This window comes from Erinaceus europaeus, chromosome 10, assembly GCF_950295315.1.
Source record: "Erinaceus europaeus chromosome 10, mEriEur2.1, whole genome shotgun sequence".
In the NCBI taxonomy this organism is placed as follows: Eukaryota; Metazoa; Chordata; class Mammalia; order Eulipotyphla; family Erinaceidae; genus Erinaceus; species Erinaceus europaeus.
Window position 1 is genome coordinate 71,106,019 of NC_080171.1, and position 12,002 is coordinate 71,118,020.

Here is a 12,002-nt window from a genome sequence, read left to right on the forward strand (position 1 = left end):
CTTGCAGGTGGGGACCAAGGGCTTGAACCTGGGTCCTTGCATGTTGTAATGTGTGCTCTTAACCAGGTGCACTACCACCTGCCCCCCAGCCTTGTCTGTTTTTAATGTCAAACTGGGAATCTCAAACACAAGGCATGCACTCTAACTTTAATTCAGCTCCCCAACCCCCAAATGGAAATTCTTTTATTTCATCTTCCCAGGGTAAGTGGGAATCATAAAATAAGCTGTCTCCAGGCTCCCTACAGCCACAGCACAGGGGATACCAGACAGTGAAGACAGGAATGTCCCTGCCATTCACAAATCAAACCCAACTACAGGTCAGAAAGGACTGACGATCTGTTTCAATTTCTTGTTTTCTTTTTTGGGTATAGACAGGAAGAAGTTGAGAGGAAAGGGGGAGATAGAAAGGGACAGAGAGGGAGTCTGGCAGTAGCGCAGCAGGTTAAGCACATGTAGCGCAAAGTGCAAAGACCGGCATAAGGATCCCGGTTCGAGCCCCCGGCTTCCCACTTACAAAGGAGTCGCTTCACAGGCGGTGAAGCAGGTCTCCAGGTGTCTTTCTCTCCCTCTCTGTCTTCCCCTCCTCTCTCCATTTCTCTCTGTACTGTCCAACAACAATAACATCAATAACTACAACAATAAAAAACAAGGGCAACAAAAAGGAAAATAAATAAATAAATAATACAAAAAGAAAGGGACAGAGAGACCTGAGCACTGCTTCCACACTTATGAAGCTTCCCCCATGAAGGTGGGGACCAGGGGCTTGAACCTACGTCCTTAGACACTGTAATATGTAACCAAATGCACCACCACCCAGCCCCTATCCAATTAAATTTACCCAAATGATGCAGTGCCTAGTCTACCAAGATACCAAGCCCTGAAGGAAGTCACTAGAGGTGGAAAAAGTATAAGAGAATACACAGGGCAAGTGGTGGTGAGGAAAAGGGCACAGAGAATTCTCTTAAAAAATTTGACTGTGAAAAGTAAGAGAGAGAAGGCTCTGGGTGTACAAGCCCACAGTTAACCTTTAATTCTTAGGTTTTTGGTTCATTTCATCATACAAGAGTATAATTAAATGTATGTTTCAGTACCTCAGTCGAGTCTTACTCATCTATGTGCTCTGTTTAAAGTGTCCAGAAATCTTGGATTCACAGATAAGCTGGATGACCACACTTTGTCTTGCTGATTTCACAAGTTAAGGATGCACCCTAATTTTTGTTAGGAAAACACAGTGGACTATAATTAAAGCAATTGAAAGCAAGAATAAACCTCTCTGATTTTTATTTTTTTCCCACTTAAAGGACAAACTCTTTGTAGATGAATAGCTAGAGCAATACTCTTTCATATTACATCCTTAGGGAAAGATGGAATTATTGTATGGGAACAGACAAAACTACTGGTGAGAAATCCCAATGGCTAGACATATCAAGTTGCTTGAATCCCTAAATGCTGAAATTATGATAATTACTTATAAGTGTAAGGGTGACACATTGTTTTCAAACATCTAGACCTGTTTAAAAAGGAAATTTAGGGGAGTCAGACAGTAGCACAGCGGGTTAAGTGCAGGTGGCGCAAAACGCAAAGACCGGCATAAGGATCTCAGTTCAAGCCCCTGGCTCCCCACCTGGAGGGAAGTTGTTTCACAGGCGGTGAAGCAGGTCTGCAGGTGTCTGTCTTTCTCTCCCCCTCTCTGTGTTCCCCTCCTCTCTCCATTTCGTTCTGTCCTATTCAACAACAATGACATCAATAACTAAAATAAAACAACAAGGGAAGAAAAAGAGAATAAATCAATAAAGAAATATTTAAAATTTCTTGAAAAAAAAGGAAATTTAAGAATATCCAAGGCTCTGAAATCCCCAGCACCACCAGAGCTGACTAGTGCTCTAGTTAAAGTTAAGTAAGTAGGGGAGTCAGGTGATAGCACAACAGGTTAAGCGCAGGTGGCCCAAAGCGCAAGGACTGTAGTAAGGATCCCCACCTGCAGGGGAGTTGCTTCACAGGCAGAGAAGCAGGTCTGCAGGTGTCTATCTTTCTCTCCCCCTCTCTGTCTTCCCCTCCTCTCTCCATGTCTCTGTCCTATCCAACAATAATGATATCAATAACAACAATAATAACTACAACAATAAAACAAGGGCAACAAAAGGGAATAAATTAATTTTTATAAGATTTATTTTTATTTATTTATTCCCTTTTGTTGCCCTTGTTGTTTTATTGTTGTAGTTATTCTTCTTGTCATCGTTGTTGAATAGGACAGAGAGAAATGGAGAGAGGAGGGGAAGACAGAGAGGAGGAGAGAAAGATAGATACCTGCAGACTTGCTTCTCCGCCTGTGAAGCGACTCCCTTACAGGTGGGGAGCCGGGGGCTTGAACCCGCATACTTATGCAGGTCCTTGCACTTCGCGCCATGTGCGCTTAACCCACTGCGCTACCGCCCGACTCCCTCTACTCTATCTCTTATCCTCTATCAAACGGAAAATAAAATAGCTGCCAGGAGCAGTGGAGTTATGCAGGCACTGAGTCCCAGGAATAACCCTGGTGGGCAGAGATAAGGGGAGAAAGGGAGGGAGGGAAGGAGGGAGGGAGGGAGGAAAAGAATAGAGATATAAAGGGAAAAGAGATAAGAGATATAAAGTAAGAGAGGAAAGTTACCGGTCAGACATAGCACCCTCATCTCTACTCCACTGCTTTTCCACATAACTCTAATGATGGCAGGTGGTGGTACACATCTGGCAGAATGCATACATTACAGTGTCTAAGAACCTAGATTGAAGCTCCTGGTTCCCAACTACAGGAAGAAAGCTTCATGAGCAAAGAAGCAATCATGCAGGTCTCTCTCTCTTTCTCTCTCCCTATCTTCCCCTTCCTTCTTGATTTGTCTCTGATGCTGTTAAATAATAAATAAATAAATAAATAAATAGGGGCTGGGTGGTGGCTCACCTGGTTGAGCGCACATGTTACAATGTGCAAGGGCCCAGGTTCAAGCCCCCAGTCCCCAAGTGCAGAGGAAAAGCTTCACAAGTGGTGAAGCCGTGCTGCAGGTGTCTCTCTGTCTCTCACCCTCTCTATCCCTCCCTTCCCTTTCGATTTCTGACTTTCAATCAACGAATAAAGATAATAAAAAATATTTAAAAATAAAATAAATATAAATAAATATTTTTAAAAGAAAATATCAGAAGTCAGTAAAACACCAGATGAAAGAACACAGTTATGAAATCAGATGGGCCTGGATTTCAAGAAGTTCAGTCTAAGATCAACAGCTAGGGAATTTGCTCAGTGGGTAGAGCATAGGACTTGCATGCCTGAGGCCCCAGGCTTAATCACCAGTACCAGTTTATGATAGGGTGGTGCTTTGGCCTCTCTGTCTGCCTTTCTCTCATAAAAGAAGTACAATAAAAAATTTTATTGTGGAGTCCGGCAGTAGCACAGCAGGTTAAGCACACATGGCACAAAGCACAAGGACCTGCGTAAGGATCCTGCTTCGAGCCCCCTGCTCTCCACCTGCAGGGGAGTCCCTTCACAGGTGGTGAAGCAGGTCTGCCGGTGTCTATCTTTCTCTCTCCCTCTCTGTCTTCCCCTCCTCTCTCCATTTCTCTCTGTCCTATCCAACTACAATGACATAAGTAACAACAATAATAACTACAACAATAAAACAACAAGGGCAACAAAAGGGAAAATAAATAAATATTAAAAAAATTTATTGTGATCTGGGAAGTGATGAAGTAGATAAAGTATTAGACTTGAAAGCATGTGATCCTGAGATTAAGTCTCAACAGTGAATGTATCAGAGTGATGTTCTGGTTCTCTCTCTAGTTAATAAACACATCTTTTAAAAAATGAATTTTTTAAGTGTCAGTTCTGTGGTGTAACCTGTGACAATGAAATAAGATCCACAAGAGACATAATTTTTCTCAATGTTGTCCCATTATAGCATTGATAAGGGAAAGAAAATATACTATCCAGCATTAACTGAAATTCAAAGACTAAGTTTTTTTTTTAATATTTATTTATTTTGTAGAGACGGAGAAAAATGGAGAGGAAGAGAGGGGAGGCAGGTATAGAGATGAAGTAAGGGGCAGGGAGAAAGAGAGCGACCTCCAACATTGCTTCATTGCTTGTGAGGTGGGGTCTGGGGGATTGAATCGAGGTCCTTGCATATGGTACCATATGTACTCCACCAGGTATGCCATGGCCTGGCTCTAAGGACCTTGTTTTATTATGTTGTTTCATTTAGAATAGTAGTTTCCAAGAACTTGATGATGTAAAGTAAGGATGTGTTTTATCCAACTAGTTTTGAACTATTACAACATTTGCATGGTTTAAACTAATGGTTGTGTGCTTTGGGCAGCTTAGCTAGTCTTCTAAACTTCCTTTTCTTCTCTACAATGATGTTATGGCTTGGACTATGTTCTCTCAAATCTATATACTGAAATCCTATCCCTCATCACCTTAAAATGTAATCTTATTTGGAATTAGAGTGTTTACAGAGATAGTCATTATACTGAGGTCTTAATTAGGGGTGGAACCTAATCAAGGATCACTGACATCTCCATAATAAAAGGAAAATCTGAGGGGAAGGTGATATCATAATGGTTAAACAAACAGACTCTCATGCATGAGGCCATAAGGTCCCAGGTTCAATCCCTCACACCACCATAAGCAAGAGTTGAGCATTGCTCTGGTAAAACAACAATAATAAGGAGGTCAAGCGGTAGCGCAGCGGGTTAAGCGCACATGGCACAAGGACTGTCAAGGACTGGCCTAAGGATCTCGGTTCGAACCCCTGGCTCCCCACCTGCTGTCTTCCATTCCTCTCTCCATTTCTCTCTGTCCTATCTGACAATAATGATATCAAAACAACAGTAATAACTGCAACAACAATAAAACAACAAGGGCAACAAAAGGGAAAAATATAGTCTCCAGGAGCAGTGGATTCATGGTGCAGGCACGGAACCCCAACAATAACCCTGGGGGCAAAAAAAAAAAAGAAAAGAAAAAATAACAATAATAATAATAATCTGGGCATCTGGGAGGTTGCACAGTGGATAGAACTCTGAACTTGCAAAGATGAGGTCCAAGTTTTATCCCCAGCACAGTATACCATGCAGAGTATATCTGGCAGCCTTCGAGGTGGTACAATGGATAAAGCACTAGACTCTCAAGCATGAGCTACTTCCAGGCAAAGTTCATGCTGTTGCTCTAACTCAACTAAAGCAGCAGATTCTACCTGGATATCTGGCCGTGGAAAAACCGCACCTGGAACCAGGGCACACAACTGTCTTCTCACATGTAGAGCTTTTCAAAACTCCACAGGGGGCGTCTCAGTAAATGCAATCCCTCCCCTTGCTGCGTTGGTCCTGTGGAAACCGAGGGCATCTTCACTTGTGTCCTCATTTGGACAACTAGACTCCAAGAAAGGCCTGAACTTGCTATTCATTAACTCAGTAGCTTCATGTTAATATTTCTTTTTTTACAGTTGAAGGAGCCAAGGAGCAGAAATACTAAGATATAGATGGTGTATTGCACCAAAGCAGAGGACTCTGGGGGAGGAGTGGGTGGTGGGGAAGGGAGGGGACGTCAAGAGGATGTTGGGATTCTGATGCATGGTGGTGGAAAAGGATATAAGTTGGAGGTGAAAGTGTTTTGCAGACACCTACCATGGGGAGATGAGAAACTATGCCCACATGTCAACAACTGCACTGTAAACCATTAACCACCCTCAATAAAATGGTTCAGAAAGAAAAAGTGATTGGGGCTGGGCAGTGGCAAAGCAGGTTAAGTGCACATAGCACGGTTCAAGCTCCTGGTTCCCTACCTGTAGGAGGGTTGCTTCACAAGCAGTGAAGCAACCCAGCAGGTGTCTATCTTTCCCTCTCCCTCTCTATCTTCCCCTCCCCTATCAATTTCTCTCTGTCCTATCCAACAACAATGGCATCAATAAAAACAACAATAACCAAAACAACAATAAAACAACAAGGGCAACAACAACAAAAAGAAAGAACAAATGGCCGCATGAGTAGTGGATGCAGACACTGAGTCCTAGTGATAACCCTGGAAGCAAAGGATAAAATTAAATAAAATAAGGGGGAGAAATAAGTAAAAGTAATGAGAAAATGAGATATTAAAATTAAAGATATGGGAGTCGGGCGGTGGCGCAGTGGGTTAAGCGCACGTGGCGCAAAGCGCAGGGACCGGGTAAGGATCCCGGTTCGAGCCCCCGGCTCCCCACCTGCAGGGGAGTCGCTTCACGGGCTTCTCTCCCCCTCTCTCTCTGTCTTCCCCATCCTCTCTCCATTTCTCTCTGTCCTATCCAACAACAAAGCAACGTCAACAATGGCAATAATAACCGCAACGAGGCTGCAACAACTAGGGCAACAAAAAGGGGGGAAAATGGCCTCCAGGAGCGGTGGATTCATGGTGCAGGCACCGAGCCCAGCAATAACCCTGGAGGAAAAAAATAATAAAATAAAATAAAAATAAAATTAGAGATATTTGAAAAAAGGAAAACTTAACAGTTATTGTGACAGGGACCAGGAAGTAGTGCACAAGGCTGAGTGTACTGTTACCATGCACAAGGACCCAGGTTTGAGTCCCAGAGTCCCTCTAACAAGAACACTTCACGAGAGGTGAAGCAGGTCTGCAGCTGTCTCTCTGCTTTCTATCCCCCCTCCTCTGTGCTTCCAAATAAAATAGAAAAAAAGGAAAACAAAAATGAACACCAGGAGTGATTAGTTCATAGTGCCAGCAGTGAGCCCCAGCAATAACTCTGGTGACAATTTGGAAAAAAAAAAAAAAGGTATTGTGCCAAGACGATACAGTTGGAAGGTGGCCAGTCACTGAACCCCAGTTCTGGCATGAGCTGGAACCACAGGCAGGCACTGTCAGCTTAAACAGACAGGAATTATGAAACAAGTACATAGAAAGAAAGAAAGAAAGAAAGAAAGAAAGAAAGAAAGAAAGAAAGAAAGAAAGAAAGGTAGAAAGAAAGAAAGGGAGAACAGAAAGAAAGAAGGAAATTCCACCCAGCCCCAGGCTAGCCTATAATCAGGGGTTAAAAAGTAACCAAGACTAAGTACATCCCAGCATCTGTCAAAATAAAATTAAATACCTTGCAAATCTTATTTAATTGGTACTTAAAACCGAATCAGCAAATAGATCATACTCACTCTTAGCTCTTTCTCTAAAAGCTCATACATAATCTTTAGGAGCCATTGTGTCCTGAAGTCTTATACTCCCAGCAAAGTGTTCACCACTGTTACTTAATTCTACTAACTCAAAGATAATGAAAAAAGAAATGTTCCACATGACGTAGAAGAAGGTAGATAGCATAATGGGTATGCAAAGAGATGGTCATGCCTGAGGCTCCATAATCCCAGGTTCAATCCCCTGCAGCACCATCTACCAGAGCTGATCAGTGCTTTGGTAATAAAAAATAAAAATGAGAAGGAGGAGGAGGAGAAGGAGGAGAAGTTGGAGGAGGAGGAGGGGAAGGACTTAGAACCTCCAGACAGCAAAACTCCTCACTAGGCTGTTATACTGAACCACAAAAAGCTTTATTCAAAAGATTTAACCAAGAATCTCCGTCAGCACTCACCCATATTATTTAGACCATGAGCAGAGGTGAGTTGCACCTGCCCGTTAGTTAATGGGATGTCTGATACATTTTCATTGCCAGCGATAAATTTAGGGGGAGTCTTGAGAATGGTAATGGTGGTTTTGACTGTCTCTAGCAGGTGACAGAATGGACATGAAAGTTTTGGTGGAAGAGGAGGAACTAGGTGGATAGAGACAGAGGAGCCAGTACCTGGTACCGCAGGCTCTCGGCCCGAGCTTGTCGATACCTGCTGGAGCAGTCTGGGCAGGAAATGCAGCTGAGGTGCCAATCCCACTCACAAGGAGATGAGAGCAATGTGGAGCTCTGCACCCTGCAAAGGACAGTGTTGTTAGGAAGCACTGGACTGGGGAGATAGCCTGATGAATATGCAAAAAAGCTTTCATGCCTGAGGTTCCCATGTCCCAGGTTCAATCTCCAGCACCACCATAAACCAGAGCTAAGCAGTGCTCTGGTCACTCTCCCTTTTTCTTCCTTTTTTTCTCTCATTAAAAATAAATGGGGGAGTTAGGCGGTAGTGCAGTGGGTTAAGTGCAGGTGGCACAAAGCACAAGGACCAGAGAGAGTAAGGATCCCAATTCGAGCCCCTGGCTCCCCACCTGCAGGGGAGTCATTTCATAAGAGGTGAAGCAGGTCTGCAGGTGTCTTTCTCTCCCCCCAACCCCCGTCTTCCCCTTCTCTCTCCATTTCTCTCTGTCTTATCCAACAACAACGACATCAATAATAAGTACAACAATAAAACAACAAGGGCAACAAAAGGGAATAAATAAATAAATAAATAAATAAATAAATAAATAAATGATGGGGGGTGGAAAGGGGTTGGGCAGTAGCGCACCAGGTTAAGCACACATAGTACAAAGTGCAAGGACCCGCTCAAGGTTCCCGGTTCAAATCCTGGCTCCCCATTTGCAGGGGGGTCACTTCACAGGTGGTGAAGCAGGTCTGCAGGTGTCTATTTCTTACCCCCTCTGTCTTCCCCTCCTCTTTCAATTTCTCTCTATACTATCCAACAACAGCAACAATAATAACAGCAACAACACCAAAAACAATAATAACAATGGAAAAAAGATGGTCGCCAGAAGCAGTGGATCCGTAGCGCAGGCACTGTGTCCTAAAGGTAAACCTGGAGGCAAAATAAATAAATAAATAAATAAATAAATAAGGTGCAGGGGTAGATAGCATAATGGTTATACAAAAAGACTATCATACTTGAGGTTCCAAAGCCCCAGGTTCAATCCCCCAACCATCATAGGCCTGAGCAGAGCAATGTTCTGGGAAAATAAATAAATAAATAAATAGAACAGGGCCAGGTGGTGGTGAACCTGGTTATGCACATGTTGCAATGCACAAGGACCCAGGTTTGAGCCCCCGATCCCCACCTGCAGGGGGAAAGCTTCACAAGTGGCAAAGCAGTGTTGCAGGTGTCTCTCTGTCTCCCTCCCTCTCTATCACCACCTTCTCTCTCGATTTCTGGTTGTCTCTATACATTAAGTAAATACATATAATTTAAAATACATAAATAAATAATACATAATACATAAATAAATAATACATAATACATAAATAAATAATAGGCTGGTGGTGTGCTTTGCACCACGTGCACTTAACCTGCTGCACTACTGCCTGACTCCCCATTTTTATATTTCTATGTGGCAGTTGTTCCTAATAAAAAATTTTTTAAATAGCAAATACTTTTTTATCCCTCATCTTAAGAACCCAAGAAATATTTCATCTGAGCATTTAATTGATCTAGCTCGTGTCTTTTTCTTTCTTTCTTTCTTTCTTTATATTTTTTGTTTTCTATCTTATTTGATAGGACAGAGAAGTTGAGAGTGGGGGAGACAGAGATGGAGGGAGAAAGACAGACACCTACAGATCTGCTTCACCACTCATGAAATTTCTCTCTGCAGGTGGGGAGCAGGGGCTTGAACCCAGGTCCTTGTACATGGTACTATGTGTTCTCAACCAGTTGTGCCACTGCCCAGCCCCTTTTTCCTGTATTTTTAATATTTATTTATTTACTATTGAGTAAGTGAGGGGGAGAATCACAGAGTGGAAGAGGATCAGAGCATCACTCTGCCACATGTGGTACCTAGGATGGAACTCAGGGCCTCAGTCCTGCAAGTTCATTGCTCTAACCACTGCACTACCTCCAGCTGCTCTCTGCATGTGCTTTTTCAAACAGCAAGAAGAGGCAGCTGCCCCACACCTAGCAGTCACAGGGGACACTCCCAGTGGGAGGAAGAATGTGGCTTCTCACCAGTTCTGGACAGACTCCTCTATTTGCTACACAAAGTGATATTATGGCAGCCTCCCAAAACACACCCCACACAGTGAAACCGAAATAAAGAAAGTGTCAATTTTATTTTTACAGGCAAAGGACACATTTCCCTTCTCCTAATATCTGCAGGAAATGTAGGCACTGGCTAGAGCAAGGCTATCTGGACTTCTTACAAAGCAAGCAGCAGATTCGAGCCCAGCCCAGCCACGGTTTTTATTATTACTTCCAAAGATAAATAAATGACCTTCAAATCAAGATGGGCTTGGTTATGTTTTTGGCCTTAATGTAGAAGTTTTCAGCAGGTGTCCCTTCCAAAGAAAACCTGTTTCTTTTATTTAAATGGCTTCCTTTTAAACTTTAAATCAGTTTTCTGAATTTCGTAAACACCCTGGCTTTAGTTTTCTTTTTCTCCCTCTCTCTTCTTTCTTGACAGAGAGGGAGAGATTCAGAGAAAGAGAGAGACAAGGAGAAATAGGAGAAAAGAGACCACAGCACTGAAGCTTCCCTCAGTGCTTATGGGGGTTGGGCTTAAACCTGGGTCGTGCACATGGCAAAGCACACTGCCCACGTGAGCTATTTCACTGTCCCTGGTTTACTTTTCATTGATAATACTCTGAAGACTTTTGGAAAGACTTATTACTCATGAGGAAGAGGAGGAAAGATAGAACCAGTGCATCACTCTGGTACATGCAATGCTAAGGATCTAGTGCAGGACCTAGTGCTTGAGAGACCAACTCTTTATCCACTGCACTACCTCCCAGGCTGCAGTACTGTGCTGATTATTACACAAATGCAAACACAGGAATTACCAATAATCAGCCGTTATCTCTAACATTCATCAGATTATTAACCAGTACACCATCTAAATAAATCCTTGGTCAAAAGAACTAAACTATAGGGCAGGGGTAGATAGCAAAATGGTTATGCAAAGAGACTCTTATACCTGAAGCTCCAAAGTCCCAGGTTCAGTCCCCTGTACCACCATAAGCTAGAGCTGATTAGTGCTCTGGCACACACACAAAAAAAACTAAACTGTTTACTTTATTGTCGGTAAAATTGACAAATGGGTTGCCTGAAAAAATTGACAAAATTAGTAAAAGGGAAATCCATAAGGGGCTCAATATTTTTAAGATTTTTGTATCCTGGTATAAATTATTCTTCTCCTTCCCTCCTCCTCCTCCTCTTCCTATCCCTTCTCCTCTTTTTTTTTTTTTTGCTTCCAGGGTTATTGCCAGGGCTCCTACTGCTCCTGGAGGCCATTTTTTTTCCCCTTTCGTTACCCTGGTTGTTTTACCATTGTTGTGGTCATTATTATCGTTGTTATTGTTGTCGTCGTTGTTGGATAGGACAGAGAGAAATGGAGAGAGAAGGGGAAGACAGATAGACACCTGCAGTCCTGCCTCACCGCCTGTGAAGCAACTCCCCGGCAGGTGGGGAGCCAGGGGATCGAACCAGGATCATTCCGCCAGTCCTTGGGCTTTGTGCCACGTGTGCTTAACCCACTGCGCTACAGCCCGATCCGCCCTCCTCCTTTTTTATGGCTACACTGAAATTAATTACACACTGGTAAATATTTGCTGAGCAACGTCTATGCACTAAGCAGGGGGTAAAGACCCACACGCTGAAGTTACAGTGTGTGCTACAAGGAACTTGCAACCTTCAGTCAGTCAGTTGGTTTGGACCAATTGTGTGACTACAGTTTACAGAGTAGAAAGCCAAGCACAGCTCCAACTTCACACAGTACGTACTAAAAGAAGGGGAATTTGTGATGAATGAATTCCTTGAAATTTTGCAAACCTTTTTGTTTATGACTACACTTTAAAAAAATGCCTCTGGGAGTCGGGCTGTAGCACAGCGGGTTAAGCGCAGGTGGCGCAAAGCACAAGGACCAGCATAAGGATCCCGGTTGGAACCCCGGTTTCCCACCTGCAGGGGAGTCGCTTCACAGGCGGTGAAGCAGGTCTGCAGGTGTCTATCTTTCTCTCCTCCTCTCTGTCTTCCCCTCCTCTCTCCATTTTTCTCTGTCCTAGCCAACAACGACAACAACAATAATAACTACAACAATAAAACAACAAGGGCAACAAAAGGGAATAAATAAAACAAAATAAAAT

General features: G+C 43.1%; 1 protein-coding gene across 4 annotated transcripts in view; it reads right to left on the reverse strand.

The window, feature by feature from the left end:
- TJP2 (tight junction protein 2) overlaps positions 1–12,002 on the reverse strand; it is a 172,986-nt gene that overhangs the window by 126,439 nt on the left and 34,545 nt on the right. For all 4 annotated transcript variants that reach the window (XM_060199718.1, XM_060199717.1, XM_060199713.1 and 1 more), the window contains one exon: positions 7,803–7,923. The gene's annotated coding sequence lies outside the window, so the exon portion shown is untranslated. Of the gene's footprint in view, positions 1–7,802; positions 7,924–12,002 lie in introns of those variants that run through there.